We start from the raw sequence: 7,184 nt of genomic DNA, 5'->3' as shown, positions 1-7,184 counted from the left end.
CTGGCTTAGCCTGCCTTCAGAGTGGGTCTGGTAAGGTAGGTAAGGTAGGGTTTGAGCCACAGTATCCTGCGCCTGACTGCATTTGCATGAGCAGGCACTTGAACAACTGAGCTAACCGGCAGGCCCCCTAAAATGAATCTTTAAAACAAGGGTAAGATACCATCTTCTGATTTTATGATCTCTATAGAACTAATAAATATAATAACAATAACAAAAAATCTGACAAAAGGTATAGAGAGGATTTATGATTCCAAAATTCATATATTTTATGTGAATTTGTATAGCATTATCACTCTGGCCCTGTCTCAGGTGTGCTGAGCTGGCCACTGAGACCAGGCATGGTGGTGCATGCCTGAAATTCCAGGGCTTGGGAAAAGGAGGCTGGAGGATCACTAGGAGTGTGAGCTGTGTAGCGAGACCCTGTATCAAATACATAAAATAAAAGAGTAGCAAATATTTATTGAGCAATCTCTTTATGTCATTATCTCTGTGAATCATCAAAAATTCCATGAGAACAGGGAATGGTGGGACACACATGCAATCATGCAATCAAGAGGCTGAGACAAGGGGCTCACGAGTTGAAGGCCAGCCTGGGCAACGTGAATATTGTCTTGAAAAAACAAAACAAAGCAGAAAAAAGAATTCCATGAAGTAGATGTTACCATTATTTCCATTTTACAAACAAATTAACTAAGATTCTGAGAAACAAATAACGTAGATCTATAACTGGATTAGACAGAAAGCTATTAGTCTGTAGTACAATATATCCCATACCTGTGGTTTTTTATTTCTGGTGGTTTCAGTGTAGACAGAGCCTGGTACTACTTGCAGCCTTAGGCATCTTAGGTCTGGGACCATATCTCCATGGATAAAGGAGGAATAATGTAGCAAGAAAATAGTCACTGCATTATATTCCATTTATTTTTATAGTTTGTTTTTTATTTTTATTTTTTTTAGCACAGAGTAGATAGTAGATTTATTTTATTTTATTTTATTTTTTTGGCAGAACCAGGGATTGGACTCAGGCCCTCGTGCTTGCCAAGGAAGCACTTTTTCCACCGAGCCATCTCCCTGGTCCCAAGATTTATTTTTTATTTTTTTTCCATAAATTTATTGCAAAACAAATAGCAATGACACAGTTTCAAATCAAACTGGTAGGACAGTTTCAATAATTAACACACTGCATACATTCTCCCTAGTGGTTAATTGCTGTAGAAGATGCAGACATGATATCCTATTTACAAACACCATTAGAACAAATCCCTCTATTCATTAAGAGAATGTAACTGTATAACAATCCTAGACATTTGAATACACAGATACAAAATGGACATTCATCTGTATCCCCTTTTTTTTGTTTAGTTCTGTTATTTGAATATTATAGGTGTGTAAACTCAGCAAAATATTCTAAAAGACTCGGGTAGCCCATAATAGTATTGGGTCTTCTGCTTGACTGGCAATGTCAGAAATTGTTGACCTGAGTCCCCCACAGCTCAACATAACAGCATGGCTTTACTTCTTATACTTTGTTTTTATACTTTTCTACTGGATGGTTAAGACCAAGATAAAGCAATACCTATGCAACAAGAGTTGTAGCTTTTGGGTCTGATAAGGTCAGTGAAATCCCCTCAGGATTTATCCTGAGATCCTGTACCTCAGATTGTAGAACCTTTGTTAGTGTCAGGCATGTGGATGAGTCACGGCCATTGCTTGGCCAATGTGCTCTCTGTGAAAGCCTGAGAGAATGTTTTCTCTCCATGTGACTCTCCTTAGGCACACTCTACATCATCGATCACTTTCTTCTTTGGCCCCATAATCCCCTAGATCAGAAAATTTGGGACACTACCAAGTTACATGATGTTACAGTACAAGTTCTCATATGTCCTGAGTCTTAATTGACCTTGGAAGGCTAGGGCCAAAATGTTGGCTTTCCTTGCAGGCCTCCTTTTTCTCTAACTTTGGTCTGCAAACTTAGGTTGTTAACCATCCAGAAGACAAGCTTATTGTTATTACCATACAACTTAGGCTGTTAAGCTTAACCTCACTATCTGTCTGCATATCAAACATAATATGGTTAGGCATAATATGGAACAGGTATTTTTTTATCAAGTATTGATATGTTGAACTTTAAGTCCCTACAGAATATAATAAAAACATTTAAAAATTAGAATATATTTTAAAAATAGGCATAAAGAATTATATACTTCTTATGTTTACACATAAGTACAAAAATCTCACCATATACAACCTTGAAGCAGGACAGTACCACAATATTCCTTTTCCTGTCTCTTGCTTTCATTCACCACCTCCTTCTTTTTGAACAACCATCTACCCGAGAGACAGCACAGCAGCAACTGGCATGTCATGACAAGCAACCCTTATTCAGAAGACCAAAATGACAGGCTCTCCAAGCATGAAACTACTATTACAAATTACCATCTGCAGTGCAGTTACTTATTTCACAGGTATCAGTATATATAGTTAGTCAGGGTGAGAATTTTTCCAATTAGCTGCTAGATTCAAAAATCTTCTGGAGATTCTCAGGATCATTGCCTTGCCCATCTTCTACATATAACTGTATGACTTGACTTATTCATGTTTCCTAGCTCTTTTCCTTTCCCTCTCTTGATTAGTTAGTCCTTGAGATCCTTCTTTCCTTTTACTTGCATTATACCTTTGTATTTGTATTTCTTCTTTTGAGTTCTTATACTAGGGAAACTGTATGATATTTACACAAAAACAGTGGTTAGACGCCATGAAGTAGGTGGCAATGCCTTAACCTGTATGCATGTTGTCAGGCCCGAGGGCCTCTTCCATCCTTGTCAAGGGGAGTGCTAACTTTCTCTCCTTTCATACAACACTGGTTTTATTTTTTTGAGATAGGGTCTTGTTATGTAGTCCAGGTTGGCCCCAAACTCGCTATTTATCCCAGGCTGGCATCAAACTCATGGTGATCCTTCTGCCCAGCCTGTTAAGTGCTGGGATTACAGTTGTGTGCTACCACACTCCACTAGTCCTTACCATTTAACTTGATATTTAAAAACTTATGATGTTCTACACTTGTTGGTGAAGATGATAAGCTTCATTTGTTATTATTTGCTTTCAGAGTGAAACACATTTTTAGCATTTGTTAGGCAAGTATATATACTTATATACTTTTATACACCCCACTTCTGGTACACATTCTTATATGGCTTTGCATAGTACCTACTAATGTGTTTGGTACAGAGCCTTTTGAAGGATCCCAGTTGAGATGTTACACCGCATTACCTGGATACTTTCTACATAAGCTAAGAGGCAGAATAAACAAGACTTGGTGACAGTATATGGCAGTGGAGTTGATAAAGAACAAAGGCAAAGATGATCCCAGTTTTATTTCTGGGGCCATGAAGGTGTATGCAGCACTGTTTAATGAGAAAGAGGTGTGGCAAAATGGCTTGTTTGGTGGGAAGGGTGAGAAGAGTTCCTGAGTCTAATTTTGTACATGTGTGTGGCAATCTGTAGCCAGAAAATAGGTTAGAGGATCAAATCTGAGAGTGGGCAATGAGATCTATTTTGGAGATATGTAAGATGTATGTGTGGCCAGAAAATGGGTGATATTGAGCAATGAAGTCATTGAGGTCTTTCAAGGACAATGTGCAGGAAGAGAAAAGCATCAGAGCCAGTGCAGTCTTTAGCACCAGCAGTTTGGTATAGGGTTGCAAGGAGAAAGCAGCTCTCAGTGGGATGAGTGCAAAGAGACTACACATCAAGCAGCAAATGCAGATAGCTCTTCTGAGAGGTTTGGGTGTAAAGACAGGACTGAAGAAGTTTTTTGTTGATTTACTTTTTCAATATCTGTGAGACCTGGGAATATGTCTCAGACTGTGCTAGGAAGAAGCCAACAGAGAAGATCTGAGGACACTTGGTGAAGGATCTCCCAGGCCCAAGAGAGCACTGAGGGACAGGTGAGGAGTGGATGTTGAACAGGGTCATTTGTATGAGAAAAAGGCTGGTACGGTCCTAGGAATCAGCCTGCTTGTGGGTAAGGAATTTCTGCCTCAGAGCTTCTGTCTTCTGGGTAAGGCAGAGGGTGGTTTCTAAGAAGGAAGGAGACAAACAGTGGGTTAGATGATCTCATAAGAGAAGGCAGGTTTTGAAGTAGCCACTGTAGAGACTTAAGGGTGAATTAGAAAAATGAAAGTACTTATTGGTAGGAACAAGGATATGGCAAATCTAGTTGCATCATTTGACAACTCTGTCTCATTATGAGAATCAGGAAAGGAATCTGCCTAGCACTAGGAACTCACTTTAAATCCATAGGTGCTTCCTATAGAAGGGTTCTCTCTTGTGAGTTCTTAGCACGTGGTTCTCTACGCAGGTGTGTAGGACCACTGGTGTGTCAGCATTTTCTCAGTCATCTTGACTTTGAAGAGTTCCTTTGCAGTCTCCCTTATCAATGGTCATATGAATGACCTTATGTAGAACTTGGCATGAGCTTGTCTGAGAAAGCACCTAAATATTAGCTTCAGTATGTGGCTTAAAGTCACTGCATGGAAGAAAATCATCTCTCCTCTTTGGGAAGCATCCCCGTGAGGCTTCACAGCAAAGCCCTGTGAGCTCCCTGAAGGCTTCTCCTGAAATGGCAAATGCTTCATTCAAGGTATTTCATGTGCAATATTTTTAGGAGCCATTGATTTTTTTTTAGAAACTATGCATCGTGCTGCCTGCTCCTTTCATTCATGTGCTCTTGAAAAGATTTTTGCTGAACCTTAAAAGGAAAAATGTAGCAACATTCCCTGAAAGAACACAAATACAGAAATCTGGCTGGGTTTTATGAGAGTCTCAAAGCATTTTCAGAAGAGGTTGAGTTCAGAGCCTACTCTTAGAGAGTAGGTAGCATGAATCGGCTGGTGCTCATGGGGTGAATGATTTTTCCATTGGGTGCCAGGAAGGCAGAAGAGCAGAGGTCTACAGCTGACAAGTTGTGGTTTATAAGGGGAGCAGCATGGCTAGATTATTATTATTTTTTCTATAATAATTGTACTCTGACTTTAATAATGTATTTCTAGCTCAATAACAAAATAATTTATGTAATTATTTTCAGATAGTTTAATAAAAAATAAAATACTGTAACACATTGACAACACCCTACTGTTTTCCAGCCTATTCTCCCTCATTTTTTCTTTCTTTCTTTTTTTTTTCTTTTTTTTTTAGGAAGCTGTGGATAAGCATTTGTGCATGCTGCTTCCTTTATTCTTATACCTTAGCTTTTAGCATGTTTTAATAAAAATAATGATGATATTTTCTTTTCAATCACTAGGGAAGACGATATTCTAAAGGCTAAGTAACACCATGGCATAAGTCTGAAGTATGCAAAATTATAATTAACGGTGCTATTGTTTGGAGACATTGCAGCTAATAGTTATTATCTTTTTTTCATTTCATTTTATTTTATTGAGAAACAAATATCAATGAGATACTTTCCAAGTTGATTAATAGGACATTTTCAATAATTAATACATTAGACATTGCTATCTTCTCAGCGGTCATCAGCATGGCTAGATTACACTGTGTTGAATAATCTCACTTATGTGCTGGTGGGGGAGCGAGGGCAAGCCAATTCATTTAGACTAAAGGCATTGCCAAAGGCAGAGCCATGCTAGCTGGTGAAAGTCTAGTTGAATGGCAAGAGCAGAGCAAGAGATATAAGGGTGCATTCCCTTCCTCCTTCCCTCCCCTCCTCCTTCCCTCCCTCTCTTCTTTCTATCTTGGGGTAGAAGTCTTTAAATTTGGGCCTGGAGAAGAGGTAGGCTATAGAAAGTGGTTAAGAGGAAGTGGATTATAAGTGGAGATAATACAAGATCAATAGGGTAGAAGTAGGAAAGTACAAATGTAGCATAATGAAAAGTGAATAATTGCATTTATTTGAAATGAAGTAACTCTAGAAGAGAAGTTTGGGTCAGGTTGGATGGAATCCTGAGTGCTAGAATTATTGTTTCCATTGTTTCATCAAACATAAACTTTTCAAAGATAAATTTCATAGGCAGGAGCAAGGTATGTTGGAAAGGAGAGGCACTGGAGTCAGGGAGACTGGTTGAGTATGTTTTGGAGAATCCACTTGGTAGACACTCAAGGTCTGAGTTTGAGGAGAGATAATGGGATTGAGGGAGACACACATAAGATATATAATTGTGCTAACAAGATAAGATATGGCAAGAGATATGATGTGAGTTATAAACCCCCACCATGGCTGGAATGAAAGCACAATGGGAATAAGTACCACCCAGACCAAAATGATCACCTACCATTTGTCAGGGTATTACTCTCGGCAGAACACTTAGTGCTGAAATTTTTCTTTACTTTTAAATTTTATAAAAAATTTACTTTGTTTTTGTTTCCCCACTAGGAAGTATGCTTCCTGCACACGGAGAGATTATCGGTGTTCATCAAGGTAGCATACCTCCTAAATCCTTTGCTGCCAATAATAGATGAGAATAAAATGTCATGAATAAGTAATCTAAAAGACAATTCCAGAACTTGTAAGAAATTAGCTGGCTTAGCTTTGCTGGAATTAACTGAAATTAACCAGCTTTATGAACTTAAAGGGAAAATACAGTGCAGGTTTATCTTAATTTTCTGATATACAAAACAGGAATAATATTATTTTTCCTCCTATTTAATGGCTTGAACATAAAATCTTGTAATGAATATGAAAACATTAGAAAATTCAGAGTGACGATTTGAATATAAGATCTTATCAGGGGAAGAAGTGGCATTGTTCGCAATATCTTTTCCACATGGACACAAAAGTTTTTTTTGAATCAAATTATCTATAGAATTTGTCAAAGACATTAAATGCCTATCTTCTTCCTTTAATGTGTTGCAACTGAGAGCATTTGCTGGATAAACCTGTGACCTATCAGCCTAAAGAGGTGCCCATTAGCATCAAAACAATCACATTTTCAGCTGACAAGCCCTTGGCAATTTTTAAATGCTGATGATCATGATAAGAGGTATGGTTTTCAGGAAAATAAGTTTCATTTTTGATACAAAGAAAGTTGAGCAATATTATGTCTCAGGACACTCATGGAGCAAGACAGGGTCATCCACAGTTCACAGAAAACACATAACAGGGTTTCAGAAGTCAGAAGGTGACTGCATGTCCTAGAAGGGCATCGATGCAAATTAAAACCACATTGAGA

At 38.3% G+C, this 7,184-nt stretch overlaps 1 non-coding gene across 1 annotated transcript; it reads right to left on the bottom strand.

Annotated features, from left to right (window-relative positions):
• Nucleotides 1-2,734: 2,734 nt before the first annotated feature.
• Nucleotides 2,735-2,861, bottom strand: LOC111816650. The gene has a single exon (XR_002821002.1). It is a non-coding gene; the product is annotated as a U6atac minor spliceosomal RNA (small nuclear RNA).
• Nucleotides 2,862-7,184: the final 4,323 nt, after the last annotated feature.

Source organism: Octodon degus, unplaced genomic scaffold (assembly GCF_000260255.1).
Source record: "Octodon degus isolate 3935 unplaced genomic scaffold, OctDeg1.0 scaffold00036, whole genome shotgun sequence".
Lineage (NCBI taxonomy): Eukaryota > Metazoa > Chordata > Mammalia > Rodentia > Octodontidae > Octodon > Octodon degus.
Note: the sequence above shows the minus strand (reverse complement) of the source record. Positions and strands in the feature narration are given on the sequence as shown.